General features: G+C 40.2%; 2 long non-coding RNA genes across 2 annotated transcripts; both read left to right on the forward strand.

The window, feature by feature from the left end:
* The first annotated feature begins 11,660 nt into the window (after nt 1–11,660).
* Nucleotides 11,661–12,950, forward strand: LOC121537374. The gene is made up of 3 exons (XR_005995054.1): nt 11,661–11,751; nt 11,942–12,030; nt 12,553–12,950. It is a non-coding gene; the product is annotated as an uncharacterized LOC121537374 (long non-coding RNA).
* A 5,115-nt stretch (nt 12,951–18,065) lies between these two features.
* Nucleotides 18,066–19,355, forward strand: LOC121537375. The gene is made up of 3 exons (XR_005995055.1): nt 18,066–18,156; nt 18,347–18,435; nt 18,958–19,355. It is a non-coding gene; the product is annotated as an uncharacterized LOC121537375 (long non-coding RNA).

The following is a 19,355-nucleotide window of genomic DNA, read 5'->3' on the forward strand; positions in this document are numbered from 1 at the left end:
AGCTTATCATACAACACACTGTAGGCCTCACATGACAGGGATGTTTACCCTACAGTGTATTCTCTACCAGGACGTCTCCAGGCCCTTACCGACGTCCGCATATTGACTATCCCTTAAAGAATGTGTTACCTAAGTACAGATGTTATTGGTTTATTTATTATTGGTAGAGATAAAGTGACTATAAATAATTAACAGAGTAGCAGCAGCATAAAAAGATGGGGTGGGGGGGGCAGTGCAAATAGTCCGGGTAGCCATGATTAGCTGTTCAGGAGTCTTATAGCTTGGGGGTGGAAGCTGTTGAGAAGCCTTTTAGACCTAGACTTGGCGCTCCGGTACCGCTTGCCGTGCGGTAGCAGAGAGAACAGTCTATGACTAGGGTGGCTGGAGTCTTTGACAATTTTGAGGGCCTTCCTCTGACACCCCCTGATATAGAGGTCCTGGTTGGCAGGAAGCTTGGCCCCAGTGAAGTACTGGGCCGTACCCACGACCCTCTGTAGTGCCTTGCGGTTGGAGGCCAAGCAGTTGCCATACCATGCAGTGATGCAACCAGTCAGGATGCTCTCGATGGTGCAGCTGTATAACTTTTTGAGGATCTGAGGACCCATGCCAAATCTTTTCAGTCTCCTGAGGGGGAATAGGCCCTTTTCACGATGACGTCATCTAACTTCCGCCTTTCCGCGTAGCAGGTTAACTTCACTTCCGTTCGCCCGTAACCTGAGACTTCTCAACGAAAATACAAGTGTTGACCACTAACTAGCAAGTTAGCTACTTGAAGAAATTCCAAAAGGTACGTTTAAGTTAAATTAGTAAAGTTAAGAGTAATAATGTTTACGTATATGCAATGGTTTGTAACTTGCTAACGTTATTGTTAATTCATAATTGTTCACTGCCTTAGTTACTTAAAAGTGGGCTAACGTTAGCTAACAACAACTTAGTACCAGATACCGATAACGTTAAAAGGTAGCGTTACATTGCTGCCTGGCTGTAATGTAACAAGTTTACTTAGCTAGCTATCTAACCCTTTGTTAGGCAGTTAGTTTATTCATGAATGTATAGTAACTCACCTATTCAAATACTGTTGTGCATGATAGCTAGATAAATATTGATTCCTGGTCAAAGCTGAATGTTAATTTAGCTGTTTCTTTTCTCCCGGTGTCTGTATCGCAACAGTATCCCATCCAACACCGAAGCATGGCACAATCTTCGAGAAGATGCTATTGCAGTGTACCATTTTGTTCAAACAACAAACAGAAATTCCCGTATCTGAGTTTTCACGATTTCCCTGTTGATGGAGAAATACGTGCCCGTTGGGTGAGGGCGATCAGGAGAGATGAGGGACCAAGTTTTAAGATTCTTCGTGGGAGCACCTTTGTTTGCAGTCAGCACTTTCCCCCTGAGGATAGATACACATCGGCCAGTGGACGGATCCGTATTAAACAGGGATCAGTGCCGTCTAGATTCCACTGGAATGATTGGGGTAAGGATAGGTAGACAGCGTTAAACGTAATACTACTGTAATCCAATAATATATTACTTGTACAAAATGTTTAATAATTTAATCCTGATGCAATATAGCTGCTACATTTTGTCATTTTAGGGACTGAAAAGTGATTACCAAAATGTATCATGACAAGCATATGGTTAATTTCACACATATAGGAGGCGGCTCACAAGCTCGGGAGTCAGTTTACCAGCGAGCAAGAAAGCGTCTTGGTGTTGCTGTCCTGGATGATTCTGATCATGAGATGCCTGACAGCACAGAGGGTGCTTTGCCTGCAGTGACAAACGATCACGACTATGCCTGCCGTCCTTCTCCTGGTTAGTATTACAAATAAGAGTAACCATGTATCTGTTTGGCAAAAAAAGTAAAAGTATATGGCAGTTAAGTAAAAATACTATTTTATACTACGATTTGGAGTAACTGGTCTCTCTGTGAAAAGACTTGGCGTTTTAAACCTCATCCATCTTAGAAGCTTCTTCAGTTTTATTTATTGAAAATGGGATGGGATAGATGAGTAATAACTAACCTACCAACATGTATGCTTTTTCTTCCCCTTAAGGTAAACTGGACAGTGCTACTCAAAGAATTCGAGAGTTGGAGCTGCAAGTGTTGTCCCTAGAAATTGAGATCCAGCACCTGACAGTTAAGAAGCAGCATCCACTCCTTTTTAATTTTTGTGTCACAGATGAGGACTATCGCTACTACACACGATTCAGCTCAAAGGAGGTCTTCACTGTGTTTTGGGATTCTGTTTATCCCTCTGCTTCACGGCTTGTATACTGGTCTAAGGCACAGCAAACGGCACATGTGACACCTAGCCCTCACCGAAAACTTCCACTTATTGATGAACTATTTATGTTTCTGTGTCGTGTTGCAGCTGGGCTTCAGGAGAAAACCTTGTCTACCATCTTTGAGGTCAGCCTGTCCACAGTTAGCCGCATCATTTTAACATGGACTAGCTACCTTTACCAGCTTCTTGGCTCACTGCCGGTGTGGATGACAAGAGAGCAGGTGCAGGCCACAATGCCTGATAAGTTCAAGCTCTACTGCCCTCAGGTGAGAGTTATAGTAGACTGCACCGAGATTCGCTGTGAAACACCATCCTCCCTCTCACTACAGTCAGAAACCTTTTCGAGCTACAAAAATCACACCACCTTTAAAGGGCTGATTGGTGTAGCTCCATGTGGTGTTATCACATTTGTATCAAAGCTCTACACAGGCTCCATCTCCGACATGGAAATAACACGGAAATGTCAGATCTTGCATTTACTTCAACCCGGAGATGAATTAATGGCGGACAAGGGTTTCCTGATCGAGAGGATGTTGTCAGAAGTGGGGGCAACACTCGTCATCCCTCCACTGAAAAAATCTCCTCAGCTCAGCAGGGAGGACACTCTTAAGACCCAGGCCATCGCCCGGCTGAGGATTTTAGTCGAGAGGGCCATACGGAGGGTGAAGGAGTACCATATCTGGGATGGGCTTGTTCCTCTTTCCACAGTGGGTTCAGTGAATCAGCTGTGGGCCATCTGCTGCCTCATGTCGAACTATCAGGGACCTCTTGACATTAAAGGAGACAAACTAGTCTGATGTTTTTGTCAACTGGAAGTTGTATATTTCCTGAGTAAGCTAGATGGGCTGTAAATAGAAGTACTTTTATATTACTGTATTGTATGTACAAAAAAATGTAAATATGAATTAACTTTGTTGGTAATTTAATTGATCTAATGTTATACTGTATGTTTTTGTTAAGGGTAATAACTTTTTCATAGCTATTAATGAACCTAATGTGATATATTGTAAAAATATCCAACTATTAACCATGTTATGTGCTTATGTGTCATGGCACTGATGGAACTATTAAATATATGTTTGCAAGCAACTGCTTCCAATCCTTTTTGATTTTGGTAAGAGCATTTACAACATCGCAATCCTTTTCAAAATTTGTATTTCAATACATAGATATACAGTATATAACACAATTAAGTTCATTTGCAGTTAAAGAAAAACATGTCGACATTTACATCACAATCCTTTTCAAAATGTGTGTTTCAGTACATAGGAGATATACAGTATATGACAAGTTAATTTGCAGTTAAAGAAAAAAATGTCAAAGGTTCACCTTCCACATTTACCTTAACACTATTTACACATAAAATTCTGCCTTATGTTTTATAACTTAAGAAGACATCCATGTAGATGAGCGACACCGGATGTAAACATAACCTGCATCGCGGCAGAACGGAAGTTGTCTGACGTCACGTGAAAAGGGCCTATTGGCTTTGTCGTGCCCTCTTCACGGCTGTCTTAGTGTGTTTGGACCATGATAGTTCGTTGGTGATGTGGACACCAAGGAACTTGAAGCTCTCAACCTGTTCCACTACAGCCCCGTCGATGAGAATGGGGGCGTGCTCAGTCCTCTTTTTTTTCCTATAGTCCACAATCATCTCCTTTGTCTTGGTCACGTTGAGGGAGTGGTTGTTATCCTGGCACCACTCGGCCAGGTCTCTGACCTCCTCCTTACAGGCTGTCTCATCGTTGTCGGTGATCAGGCCTACCACTGTTGTGTCGTCGGCAAACTTAATGATGGTGTTGGAGTCGTGCCTGGCCATGCAGTCATGGGTGAACAGGGAGTACAGGAGGGGACTGAGCACGCACCCCTGAGGGGCCCCCTTGGCAGATGTGTTGTTACCTACCCTTACCACCTGGGGGCGGCCCGTCAGGAAGTCCAGGATCCAGTTGCAAAGGGAGGTGTTTAGTCCCAGGACCCTTAGCTTAGTGATGAGCTTTGAGGGCACTATGGTGTTGAACGCTGAGCTGTAGTAAATGAATAGCATTCTCATGTAGGTGTTCCTCTTGTCCAGGTGGGAAAGGGCATCATCTGTGGATCTGTTGAGGCGGTATGCAAATTGGAGTGGGTCTAGGGTTTCTGGGATAATGGTGTTGATGTGAGCCATGACCAGCCTTTCAAAGCACTTCATGGCTACAGACGTCAGTGCTACGGGTCCGTAGTCATTTAGGCAGGTTATCTTAGTGTCCTTGGGCACGGGGACTATGGTGGTCTGCTTGAAACATGTTGGTATTACAGACTCAGTCAGGGACAGGTTGAAAATGTCAGTGAAGACACTTGCCAGTTGGTCAGCACATGCTCGGAGTACACGTCCTGGTAATTCGTCTTGTGAATGTTGACCTGCTTAAAAGTCTTACTCACATCGGCTACGGAGAGCGGGATCACATAGTCATCCGGAACAGCTAGTGCTCTCATGCATGCTTCAGTGTTGCTTGCCTCGAAGCAAGCATAGAAGTAATTTAGCTCGTCTGGTAGGCTCGTGTCACTGGGCAGCTCGCGGCTGTGCTTCCCTTTGTAGTCTGTAATAGTTTTCAAGCCCTGCCACATCCGACGAGCGTTAGAGCCGGTGTAGTACGATTCAATATTAGTCCTGTATTGACTCTTTGCCTGTTTGATGGTTCGTCGGAGGGCATAGCGGGATTTCTTATAAGCGTCCGGGTTAGAGTCCCGCTCCTTGAAAGCGGCAGCTCTACCCTTTAGCTCAGTGCGAATGTTGTCTGTAATCCATGGCTTCTGGTTGGGGTATGTACGTACGGTCACGGTGGGGACGACATCATCAATGCACTTATTGATGAAGCCAGTGACTGATGTGGTGTACTCCTCAATGCTATCTGAAGAATCCCGGAACATGTTCCAGTCTGTACTAGCAAAACAGTCCTGTAGCTTAGCATCTGCGTCATCTTACCACTTTTTTATTAACCGAGTCACTTGTGCTTCCTGCTTTAGTTTTTGCTTATAAGCAGGAATCAGGAGGATAGAGTTATGGTCAGATTTGCCAAATGGAGGGCGAGGGAGAGCTTTGTATGGGTCTCTGTGTGTGGAGTAAAGGTGGTCTAGAGTTTTTTTTCCTCTGGTTGCACATTTAACATGCTGGTAGAAATTAGGTAGAACGGATTTAAGTTTCCCTGCATTAAAGTCCCCGGCCACTAGGAACGCTGCCTCTGGATGAGCGTTTTCCTGTTTACTTATGGCCTTATACATCTCATTGAGTGCAATCTTAATGCCAGCGTTGGTTTGTGGTGGTAAATAGACAGCTATGAAAAATATAGATGAAAACTCTCTTGGTAAATAGTGTGGTCTACAGCTTATCATAAGATACTCTACCTCAGACGAGCAAAACCTTGAGACTTCCTTAGTATTTGATTTTGTGCACCAGCTGTTGTTTACAAATATACACAGACCGCAACCCCTTGTCTTACCGGAGTCAGCCGTTCTCTCCTGCCGATGTAGCGTATATCCCATCAACTGTATTTTAAAATATTATATTGTATTGTACTGTCATAGCACCTAATCATGCCCTAAGTCAAATTGGCACTCCTTACCTCTCAACTACAATATCTAATGTTGAGTGTTCTGATGCAAAATGCTGCTGTGCATTATTCCGTTTTTACACTTTGCAGCTGGATGAGATCAAAGACTTTACCAGTAATGTCATGTGATTAGACTTGGTGAAAAGTGAAAACAACTTTTTGTAAAGTGAACAATAATTATACTACTTTACGTGTGTAAGTGTTTGAGGGGTCTGGTTTTTATTTGAAATGATTTGCTAAAATGGAAAATCTCTCTTCCTCAGTGGCTGAAGATGAAGAATTTATTTCTACGCTTTCTAAATTGTTTAACCTATTTGGGTGAGAAGCGACCAGCATCGGGCCGTCGGAGATCCTCTCCAGTCTCCTTATGGAATTAACCATCAGCTAACTGTGACATCATCAATAAGACTACTATATCAGTCAATCAATCAAACAATCACTGATTAACAAAAAATTTAACAAAATTATATTACAAAAGCCTGTCCTTCAAATACTGAGTAGCACTAGTTTAGTGTTTCTGAAAGAAGTGTACATTTTATGCATAAACATACTTTGTCTTGAAACATGATTGATTGGTTACTGGATAAATGAAGTGAATAAATGGTGTAATTCTATATGGGTGACGTGTAGTATTTTGATTGCCCAATAAACTACTTTCAAGCCTCATACATGTTTAGCACTGTTTTAAATTCATCATACATGTTTAGTGCAGTTGTTTCTTGTTTTGTGTTGCAATCATATTCATTTCTCTATTGCTCTACCACTTTTGTCAAAAAACTGTATGTAGACCCACTAAACTGAAGTGTGTTTGACAAAACTACACCGTCCTAACTTAATACCTGTCACAAAACTAAATAGCTCTATCAAAACAGTATCATTTGTCATGGGATAGGAAGGTTTTCTTACCATTCATTAGAACTCAACAAATACTATAATTAAGCAATAAGGTATGTGTGGGTATGGTATATGGCCAATATACCACGGTTAAGGCATTCCCCTAGACCACGCCCACCTTTGTGGAAAACGATCCATCTTCCCCATTGACCCCCATTGATAAAGAGCTAATTTCCTTGTAGATTTTTTTGTCATGCAGAAATAAAAAACCATGCAGAAAAGTTTATTTGTTTTACAATGTACGTCAAACCAGGTCAAACATCCCAATCAACATTTTGCAATGCTCCCACAAAAGGAAATAGATATTGTGAAGAGAGCGCTGTGGCTTCAGGATAAGTCTAATTAACATAATACAAAAATACCCATAAAAATCTGTCTGTTTAAGCTAGAGTATCACGTTTCAGGAGAAGCCCCAGATGCAGACATTGTCGAAGTAACAAAAGTGTATTACAAAAACAGGGGGCAGGCAAACAACAGGTCAAGGGCAGGCAGAAGTCAGTAACCCAGATCAGAGTCCAAAAGGTACAGAACGGCAGGCAGTCTCAGCGTCAGGGCAGGCAGAATGGTCAATACCGGGAAAACTAGAAAACAGGAACTTGAGAAAGACAGGCGCAAGGGGAAAACCGCTGGTAGTTTTGACGAAACAAAACAAACTGGCAACAGACAAACAGAGAACACAGGTATAAATACACTGGGGATACTAGGGAAGATGGGCGACACCTGGAGGGGGGTGGAGACAATCACAAAGACAGGTGAAACAGATCAGGGTGTGACATAGAGATATGTGGGTTTTTGCATTGGTTGCTTCTCAATCCACCACATCTGCCGATATCTGCGGTGGAAGGTGGCAGAGCTAGAGCGGTGTTTGTCAGACCATGAGACATCCCGAAAATTGGTCTTCTCACAAAAATGTCTGTAGCGTCCGGTTTGGCCTACAAACTATTATCACCACTCTATTGAAAGCTGAGACTCCGTTTGGCACTAGGATGCTCACAAGCCTCATAAGGCTCACCTGAAGTTGGTACAGTCTCTTCTTCCTACTTCTGTCTACACTAATCTGACCCCTCTGTCTAAAGCTCAGACTCTCATGAACAGGATGGTTTTCTCTGTTTTGCCCTAGTTCGCCCAAAAGCCTCACAATAAAAACTAAATAATGGAAGTGTACAGTGCATTCGGAAAGTATTCAGACCTCTTGACGTTTTCCACATTTTGTTACGTTAGAGCCTTATTCTAAAATTGATTAAATTGTTTTTATCCCCTCATCAATCTACACACAATACCCCATAATGACAAAGCAATAACACGTTTTTAGAAATTCTTGCAAATGTACAAAAAATAAAAAACTGAAATACCAAATGTACATAAGTATTCAGACCCTTTACTCAGTACTTAGGGTTGTTGTCCTACTGGAAGGTGAACCTTCAGCCCAGTCTAAGGTCCTGAGCGTTCTGGAGCAGGATTTCATCAAGGATCTCTCTGTACTTTGCTCCGTTAATCTTTCCCTCGATCCTGACTAGTCTCCATGTCCCTGCCGCTGAAAAACATCCCCACAGCATGATGCTGCCACCACCATGCTTCACCGTAGGGATGGTGCCAGATTTCTTCCAGATGTGACGCTTGGCATTCAGGCCAAAGAGTTCAATCTTGGTTTCATCAGACCAGAGAATCTTGTTTCTCATGGTCTGAGAGTCCTTTAGGAGCCTTTTGGGAACTCCAAGTGGGCTGTCATGTGCCTTTTACTGAGGAGTGGCTTCCTTCTGGCCACTCTACCATAAAGGCCTGATTGGAAACATCTCAAGGATGATCACTCATGCTGCCAAACATGCCCTCGTAAAACTGACTATCCTACCGATCCTTGACTTCGGCGATGTCATTAACAAAATAGCCTCCAACACTCTACTCAGCAAATTGGATGTAGTCTATCACAGTGCCATCCGTTTAGTCACCAAAGCCGTCAGCTGTATGTTGTCCATGTCGTCGTTCAGCCAAGATATTACAGTTTTTAATGTTCCATTGGTAGGATAACCGTAATCTTAGGTCATCTAATTTATTTTCAAATGATTGAACATTGGCTAATAGGATTGATGGAAGAGGCAGTTTACTCGCTCGCCGTCGGATCCTTACAAGGCACCCCGTCCACGATATCTCAGTCTCTTTCTCCTGCGAATGACGGGGATTTGGGCCTTGTCGGGTGTCTGTAGGATATCCTTCACGTCTGACTCGTTGAAGAAAAAATATTGGTCCAATACGAGGTGAGTAATCGCTGTCCTGATATCCAGAAGCTCTTTTTGGTTATAAGAGACGATGGCAGAAACATTATGTACAGAATAAATTACAAATAACGCGAAAAAAACTCACATAATTGTAGAATTGGTTAGAGGGCTGTAAAACGGCAGCCATCTTCTCCGGCGCCATCTCTGTCCATTGTCCGCCATCTCCGTCCATTTGAGATGGCGGAATACAAATATTCCAAAACATGCATCCTGTGTGCAACAAGGCAGTTAAGTAATGCTGCAAGAAATGAACTTTTTTATCCTGAATACAAAGCGTTATGTTTGGGGCAAATCCAACACAACACATCACTGAGTACCACTGTTCATATTTTAAAGCATGGTGGGGGCTGCATCCTCATATATGAACAAGAGTAAATGGTACGAGATGGTAATCAAACGTTTTATAGTGTTCTTTTTGTCTGAATTAGGATCAAGCACCAAAACAGGACACTGTTTTCTACTTTGTTACTGGAATTGTAAAAGTGTTCCATGCTGTATTACGACTGTTCAAATGTTTTGCTACTGTCTGTATATCCATAGGTTTTAATCTACATCACATTGAATATTTTCCCTATTAAATACATTTCCCAATGTAATGATGTACTGTATAAACTATGAAAAAACCAAACACTCCACTAGTTACTATTATTTGATATATATTTAGGGAGGTTAACAATCACATGCAAAGAGTTGAGATGTTGGTGGTAGAGATATAGAGTTATAGAGTTTGAAAAAGGTTACGTTTTTGCTGTGAGCCATTGGGGTAACCGAGGTAACCACGTGTTGTTTTCCACCAAGGTGGGTGGGGACACGACATTCTATCTAATACCAATTGGGAGTATTGTTGCTTGAAAGAACGTTTAAAGATTAACTATGCAGAAATCGCTTCACCATTTCCTGGTTGATAAAATATTTTGCCTAATTTCAGTTTGTGACAAAACAAGCAGTCATTGTGTAGAAAATCATTGTACCATCTAAACCGCTGGGACACATTTTGTATAACACAAAATATTGTATTTTACCTGCTTGAAGCTGGTGTACAAAACTAAAAGTAAAAAGGGCAACAAAAAAAACTGGGAAGGGAAGCATAGAAATAGCGCACATAGAACAGATCTACCGCTTATGAGACTTGCTTTCAATTAGAATGAAAGATCTATAACTCAATTTCTATGTGAATTTGGTCATGTCGCCCAAGAAGTTATATATAGTTTTAAAAGTACTTTTCAAACCGTTGGATTAAAATTAATATTATTCAAACATTTTGGGATCAAATGTTGATAAATAGCCTGAAAAATAATACTATGGTGATTGGTGAAGGGTTTCCTTTTAAATAACTATCGAAACAGTATCATTTTTTATCTGATTAGAAAATGTATTTTTCATTAACTAAAACCCTCAAAATTGTTATTGGCAATAGCTTATCATACAACACACTGTAGGCCTCACATGACGGTGATGTTAGCCCTAGAGTGTATTCTCTACCAGGACGTCTCCAGGCCCTTACCGACGTCCGCATATTGACTATCCCTTCAAGAAAGTGTTACCTAAGTACAGATGTTATTGGTTTATCTTGGCCGAGAACACGCTGTAGGCCTGAGATGACATTTATGATTGGTGCTTCAACTTAAAATACATACATGTATCTCAACAGTGGAATTTGTTATCTAATGACAAAGTAGTCTCACCATTCATTACATTATGGCAACAAATATATTATAGTTTGTTACTATTGCTTGAACACTTTTCTGGAATCAGGGTTCACTTTTGCAAAACAGTTGATGCAGCCCACTAAACTGATGTGTGTTTGCCAAAAACAACACATTTATTTTGCAAAATGCACTAACACCATCAGAACTTACAAAACCTGTCTCAAATGTATATTACTACCAGAACAGTACCATTTGTCATCTAATGAGAATATTTATTTTGCTATATTAACTAACACCCCCTGAAAACTTAGATACAGTGCCTTCAGGAAGCATTCACACCCCTTTACTTTTTCAACATTTTATTGTTACAGCCTGAAATGTAAATAAATTCAATTGAGATTTTGTGTCACTGATCTACACAAAATACCCCATAAAGTCCAAGTGGATTCTTGCTTATAGAACATTTTAGAAATTAATAAATAAGGTCATCTTACCATTAGTCACATCATTGCTCAAGAAACACTAACTAAAAACATCCTCGTCGATCACATGCAAAGAGTTGACATGTTGGTGGTAGAGATATAGCGTTATGAGAATAATCGATATTATGGACCGTGAACAAAATATTTTATTAAGTTTCACATTCTTTACATAGTAGATGTTTGCTTTATGTGTATAGGGTTGTGTCTAATGTTTTGTGTAATTTGTAGAAAAACGTTGAGCATTTGCAATGACAAATGACAAACTATTGTATAGAGGATATCATGATTGTTTTGAGTGCATGTGCAAAACCAATTGAAAAAAACCTAAAACAAGCGTACACATTCTTTTTTCAGGGTGTGAAATACCCTCAAGGGGGTTCATGACAGAGATTATTGACATGGCTGTGATGTAAACTGGTTTGTGTTTTGACTGTGAGAGGTGTGGCAGGACGGGGCAGGTATCTGCAGAGAGAGTATAAGACAGAGATGACAGAGAGACACTCCACTACTCTACTACTGAGGTCCAGAAGACATCAGCAGACAACCAGCATCAACCAGAATCTTCCAACTCAGAGGTAAGTTTGCTTTCACTGAGCCACTTCTTTTCTCAAATGTGAAAGCTGTATACAGCTGGACACTACTCGGTCCATCCCTGTCACGGCAGACTGTGCATTTTTGTTAACCTGGTGTGCTCTCTGTGCTCTGGCAGAGAAAGAGGACCCTGTGTGTGTTTTGACCTGTTGTGCTATCTGTGCTTTAATAAAGGATGAAGATCCAGATTGTGATACTGCTGTTCGCTCTTGTGAGTGTCCTGTTAGCAGCAAGTACACTCAATGAAGCTGTCCCCATGGAAGGTACGTCTAGTGTGTGTGTGTGCGTGTGCGTGTGTGTGTGAAAAAAGTACCAAATCCGGGTTCAAATACTAATTATCTTTATTTCTATTAATTTCAAATACATTTCGAAGCAAGTATTTGGAAAAATGTTCTTTAAAAATACAAGTAGGGTGAATATTGTAATTTAGTTGGAAATACAATTGGAAAGTTTTGGCATGTATTTTAAAATATTATATTGTATTGTACTGTCATAGCACCTAATCATGCCCTAAGTCAAATTGGCACTCCTTACCTCTCAACTACAATATCTAATGTTGAGTGTTCTGATGCAAAATGCTGCTGTGCATTATTCCGTTTTTACACATTGCAGCTGGATGAGATCAAAGACTTTACCAGTAATGTCATGTGATTAGACTTGGTGAAAAGTGAAAACTACTTTTTGTAAAGTGAACAATAATTATACTACTTTACGTGTGTAAGTGTTTGAGTGGTCTGGTTTTTATTTGAAATGATTTGCTAAAATGGAAAATCTCTCTTCCTCAGTGGCTGAAGATGAAGCAGCTATATTGCTTTCTAAATTGTTTCGCAGAACGGGGTGAGAAGCGACCAGCATGGGGCCGTCGGAGATCCTCTCCAGTCTCCTTATGGAATTAACCATCAGCTTACTGTGACATCATCAATAAGACTACTATATCAGTCAATCAATCAAACAATCACTGATTAACAAAAAATTAAACAAAATTATTACAAAAGCCTGTCCTTCAAATACTGAGTAGCACTAGTTTAGTGTTTCTGAAAGAAGTGTACATTTTATGCATAAACATACTTTGTCTTGAAACATGATTGATTGGTTACTGGATAAATGAAGTGAATAAATGGTGTAATTCTATATGGGTGACGTGTAGTATTTTGATTGCCCAATAAACTACTTTCAAGCCTCATACATGTTTAGCACTGTTTTAAATTCATCATACATGTTTAGTGCAGTTGTTTCTTGTTTTGTGTTGCAATAATATTCATTTCTCTATTGCTCTACCACTTTTGTCAAAAAACTGTATGTAGACCCACTAAACTGAAGTGTGTTTGACAAAACTACACCGTCCTAACTTAATACCTGTCACAAAACTAAATAGCTCTATCAAAACAGTATCATTTGTCATGGGATAGGAAGGTTTTCTTACCATTCATTAGAACTCAACAAATACTATAATTAAGCAATAAGGTATGTGTGGGTATGGTATATGGCCAATATACCACGGTTAAGGCATTCCCCTAGACCACGCCCACCTTTGTGGAAAACGATCCATCTTCCCCATTGACCCCCATTGATAAAGAGCTAATTTCCTTGTAGATTTTTTTGTCATGCAGAAATAAAAAACCATGCAGAAAAGTTTCTTTGTTTTACAATGTACGTCAAACCAGGTCAAACATCCCAATCAACATTTTGCAATGCTCCCACAAAAGGAAATAGATATTGTGAAGAGAGCGCTGTGGCTTCAGGATAAGTCTAATTAACATAATACAAAAATCCCCATAAAAATCTGTCTGTTTAAGCTAGAGTATCACGTTTCAGGAGAAGCCCCAGATGCAGACATTGTCGAAGTAACAAAAGTGTATTACAAAAACAGGGGGCAGGCAAACAACAGGTCAAGGGCAGGCAGAAGTCAGTAACCCAGATCAGAGTCCAAAAGGTACAGAACGGCAGGCAGTCTCAGCGTCAGGGCAGGCAGAATGGTCAATACCGGGAAAACTAGAAAACAGGAACTTGAGAAAGACAGGCGCAAGGGGAAAACCGCTGGTAGTTTTGACGAAACAAAACAAACTGGCAACAGACAAACAGAGAACACAGGTATAAATACACTGGGGATACTGGGGAAGATGGGCGACACCTGGAGGGGGGTGGAGACAATCACAAAGACAGGTGAAACAGATCAGGGTGTGACATAGAGATATGTGGGTTTTTGCATTGGTTGCTTCTCAATCCACCACATCTGCCGATATCTGCGGTGGAAGGTGGCAGAGCTAGAGCGGTGTTTGTCAGACCATGAGACATCCCGAAAATTGGTCTTCTCACAAAAATGTCTGTAGCGTCCGGTTTGGCCTACAAACTATTATCACCACTCTATTGAAAGCTGAGACTCCGTTTGGCACTAGGATGCTCACAAGCCTCATAAGGCTCACCTGAAGTTGGTACAGTCTCTTCTTCCTACTTCTGTCTACACTAATCTGACCCCTCTGTCTAAAGCTCAGACTCTCATGAACAGGATGGTTTTCTCTGTTTTGCCCTAGTTCGCCCAAAAGCCTCACAATAAAAACTAAATAATGGAAGTGTACAGTGCATTCGGAAAGTATTCAGACCTCTTGACGTTTTCCACATTTTGTTACGTTAGAGCCTTATTCTAAAATTGATTAAATTGTTTTTATCCCCTCATCAATCTACACACAATACCCCATAATGACAAAGCAATAACACGTTTTTAGAAATTCTTGCAAATGTACAAAAAATAAAAAACTGAAATACCAAATGTACATAAGTATTCAGACCCTTTACTCAGTACTTAGGGTTGTTGTCCTACTGGAAGGTGAACCTTCAGCCCAGTCTAAGGTCCTGAGCGTTCTGGAGCAGGATTTCATCAAGGATCTCTCTGTACTTTGCTCCGTTAATCTTTCCCTCGATCCTGACTAGTCTCCATGTCCCTGCCGCTGAAAAACATCCCCACAGCATGATGCTGCCACCACCATGCTTCACCGTAGGGATGGTGCCAGATTTCTTCCAGATGTGACGCTTGGCATTCAGGCCAAAGAGTTCAATCTTGGTTTCATCAGACCAGAGAATCTTGTTTCTCATGGTCTGAGAGTCCTTTAGGAGCCTTTTGGGAACTCCAAGTGGGCTGTCATGTGCCTTTTACTGAGGAGTGGCTTCCTTCTGGCCACTCTACCATAAAGGCCTGATTGGAAACATCTCAAGGATGATCACTCATGCTGCCAAACATGCCCTCGTAAAACTGACTATCCTACCGATCCTTGACTTCGGCGATGTCATTAACAAAATAGCCTCCAACACTCTACTCAGCAAATTGGATGTAGTCTATCACAGTGCCATCCGTTTAGTCACCAAAGCCGTCAGCTGTATGTTGTCCATGTCGTCGTTCAGCCAAGATATTACAGTTTTTAATGTTCCATTGGTAGGATAACCGTAATCTTAGGTCATCTAATTTATTTTCAAATGATTGAACATTGGCTAATAGGATTGATGGAAGAGGCAGTTTACTCGCTCGCCGTCGGATCCTTACAAGGCACCCCGTCCACGATATCTCAGTCTCTTTCTCCTGCGAATGACGGGGATTTGGGCCTTGTCGGGTGTCTGTAGGATATCCTTCACGTCTGACTCGTTGAAGAAAAAAATCTTGGTCCAATACGAGGTGAGTAATCGCTGTCCTGATATCCAGAAGCTCTTTTTGGTTATAAGAGACGATGGCAGAAACATTATGTACAGAATAAATTACAAATAACGCGAAAAAACTCACATAATTGTAGAATTGGTTAGAGGGCTGTAAAACGGCAGCCATCTTCTCCGGCGCCATCTCTGTCCATTGTCCGCCATCTCCGTCCATTTGAGATGGCGGAATACAAATATTCCAAAACATGCATCCTGTGTGCAACAAGGCAGTTAAGTAATGCTGCAAGAAATGAACTTTTTATCCTGAATACAAAGCGTTATGTTTGGGGCAAATCCAACACAACACATCACTGAGTACCACTGTTCATATTTTAAAGCATGGTGGGGGCTGCATCCTCATATATGAACAAGAGTAAATGGTACGAGATGGTAATCAAACGTTTTATAGTGTTCTTTTTGTCTGAATTAGGATCAAGCACCAAAACAGGACACTGTTTTCTACTTTGTTACTGGAATTGTAAAAGTGTTCCATGCTGTATTACGACTGTTCAAATGTTTTGCTACTGTCTGTATATCCATAGGTTTTAATCTACATCACATTGAATATTTTCCCTATTAAATACATTTCCCAATGTAATGATGTACTGTATAAACTATGAAAAAACCAAACACTCCACTAGTTACTATTATTTGATATATATTTAGGGAGGTTAACAATCACATGCAAAGAGTTGAGATGTTGGTGGTAGAGATATAGAGTTATAGAGTTTGAAAAAGGTTACGTTTTTGCTGTGAGCCATTGGGGTAACCGAGGTAACCACGTGTTGTTTTCCACCAAGGTGGGTGGGGACACGACATTCTATCTAATACCAATTGGGAGTATTGTTGCTTGAAAGAACGTTTAAAGATTAACTATGCAGAAATCGCTTCACCATTTCCTGGTTGATAAAATATTTTGCCTAATTTCAGTTTGTGACAAAACAAGCAGTCATTGTGTAGAAAATCACTGTACCATCTAAACCGCTGGGAAACATTTTGTATAACACAAAATATTGTATTTTACCTGCTTGAAGCTGGTGTACAAAACTAAAAGTAAAAAGGGCAACAAAAAAAACTGGGAAGGGAAGCATAGAAATAGCGCACATAGAACAGATCTACCGCTTATGAGACTTGCTTTCAATTAGAATGAAAGATCTATAACTCAATTTCTATGTGAATTTGGTCATGTCGCCCAAGAAGTTATATATAGTTTTAAAAGTACTTTTCAAACCGTTGGATTAAAATTAATATTATTCAAACATTTTGGGATCAAATGTTGATAAATAGCCTGAAAAATAATACTATGGTGATTGGTGAAGGGTTTCCTTTTAAATAACTATCGAAACAGTATCATTTTTTATCTGATTAGAAAATGTATTTTTCATTAACTAAAACCCTCAAAATTGTTATTGGCAATAGCTTATCATACAACACACTGTAGGCCTCACATGACGGTGATGTTAGCCCTAGAGTGTATTCTACCAGGACGTCTCCAGGCCCTTACCGACGTCCGCATATTGACTATCCCTTAAAGAAAGTGTTACCTAAGTACAGATGTTATTGGTTTATCTTGGCCGAGAACACGCTGTAGGCCTGAGATGACATTTATGATTGGTGCTTCAACTTAAAATACATACATGTATCTCAACAGTGGAATTTGTTATCTAATGACAAAGTAGTCTCACCATTCATTACATTATGGCAACAAATATATTATAGTTTGTTACTATTGCTTGAACACTTTTCTGGAATCAGGGTTCACTTTTGCAAAACAGTTGATGCAGCCCACTAAACTGATGTGTGTTTGCCAAAAACAACACATTTATTTTGCAAAATGCACTAACACCATCAGAACTTACAAAACCTGTCTCAAATGTATATTACTACCAGAACAGTACCATTTGTCATCTAATGAGAAGATTTATTTTGCTATATTAACTAACACCCCCTGAAAACTTAGATACAGTGCCTTCAGGAAGCATTCACACCCCCTTTACTTTTTCCACATTTTATTGTTACAGCCTGAAATGTAAATAAATTCAATTGAGATTTTGTGTCACTGATCTACACAAAATACCCCATAAAGTCCAAGTGGATTTTGCTTATAGAACATTTTAGAAATTAATAAATAAGGTCATCTTACCATTAGTCACATCATTGCTCAAGAAACACTAACTAAAAACATCCTCGTCGATCACATGCAAAGAGTTGACATGTTGGTGGTAGAGATATAGCGTTATGAGATTAATCGATAATATGGACCGTGAACAAAATATTTTATTAAGTTTCACATTCTTTACATAGTAGATGTTTGCTTTATGTGTATAGGGTTGTGTCTAATGTTTTGTGTAATTTGTAGAAAACCGTTGAGCATTTGCAATGACAAATGACAAACTATTGTATAGAGGATATCATGATTGTTTTGAGTGCATGTGCAAAACCAATTGAAAAAAAATACTAAAACAAGCGTACACATTCTTTTTTCAGGGGGTGAAATACCCTCAAGGGTGTTCATGACAGAGATTATTGACATGGCTGTGATGTAAACTGGTTTGTGTTTTGACTGTGAGAGGTGTGGCAGGACGGGGCAGGTATCTGCAGAGAGAGTATAAGACAGAGATGACAGAGAGACACTCCACTACTCTACTACTGAGGTCCAGAAGACATCAGCAGACAACCAGCATCAACCAGAATCTTCCAACTCAGAGGTAAGTTTGCTTTCACTGAGCCACTTCTTTTCTCAAATGTGAAAGCTGTATACAGCTGGACACTACTCGGTCCATCCCTGTCACGGCAGACTGTGCATTTTTGTTAACCTGGTGTGCTCTCTGTGCTCTGGCAGAGAAAGAGGACCCTGTGTGTGTTTTGACCTGTTGTGCTATCTGTGCTTTAATAAAGGATGAAGATCCAGATTGTGATACTGCTGTTCGCTCTTGTGAGTGTCCTGTTAGCAGCAAGTACACTCAATGAAGCTGTCCCCATGGAAGGTACGTCTAGTGTGTGTGTGTGCGTGTGCGTGTGTGTGTGAAAAAAGTACCAAATCCGGGTTCAAATACTAATTATTTTTATTTCTATTAATTTCAAATACATTTCGAAGCAAGTATTTGGAAAAATGTTCTTTAAAAATACAAGTAGGGGTGAATATTGTAATTTAGTTGGAAATACAATTGGAAAGTTTTGGCATGTATTTAAAATATTATATTGTATTGTACTGTCATAGCACCTAATCATGCCCTAAGTCAAATTGGCACTCCTTACCTCTCAACTACAATATCTAATGTTGAGTGTTCTGATGCAAAATGCTGCTGTGCATTATTCCGTTTTTACACATTGCAGCTGGATGAGATCAAAGACTTTACCAGTAATGTCATGTGATTAGACTTGGTGAAAAGTGAAAACTACTTTTTGTAAAGTGAACAATAATTATACTACTTTATCTGTGTAAGTGTTTGAGTGGTCTGGTTTTTATTTGAAATGATTTGCTAAAATGGAAAATCTCTCTTCCTCAGTGGCTGAAGATGAAGCAGCTATATTGCTTTCTAAATTGTTTCGCAGAACGGGGTGAGAAGCGACCAGCATGGGGCCGTCGGAGATCCTCTCCAGTCTCCTTATGGAATTAACCATCAGCTTACTGTGACATCATCAATAAGACTACTATATCAGTCAATCAATCAAACAATCACTGATTAACAAAAAATTAAACAAAATTATTACAAAAGCCTGTCCTTCAAATACTGAGTAGCACTAGTTTAGTGTTTCTGAAAGAAGTGTACATTTTATGCATAAACATACTTTGTCTTGAAACATGATTGATTGGTTACTGGATAAATGAAGTGAATAAATGGTGTAATTCTATATGGGTGACGTGTAGTATTTTGATTGCCCAATAAACTACTTTCAAGCCTCA

This window comes from Coregonus clupeaformis, chromosome 24 (genome assembly GCF_020615455.1).
Source record: "Coregonus clupeaformis isolate EN_2021a chromosome 24, ASM2061545v1, whole genome shotgun sequence".
In the NCBI taxonomy this organism is placed as follows: Eukaryota; Metazoa; Chordata; class Actinopteri; order Salmoniformes; family Salmonidae; genus Coregonus; species Coregonus clupeaformis.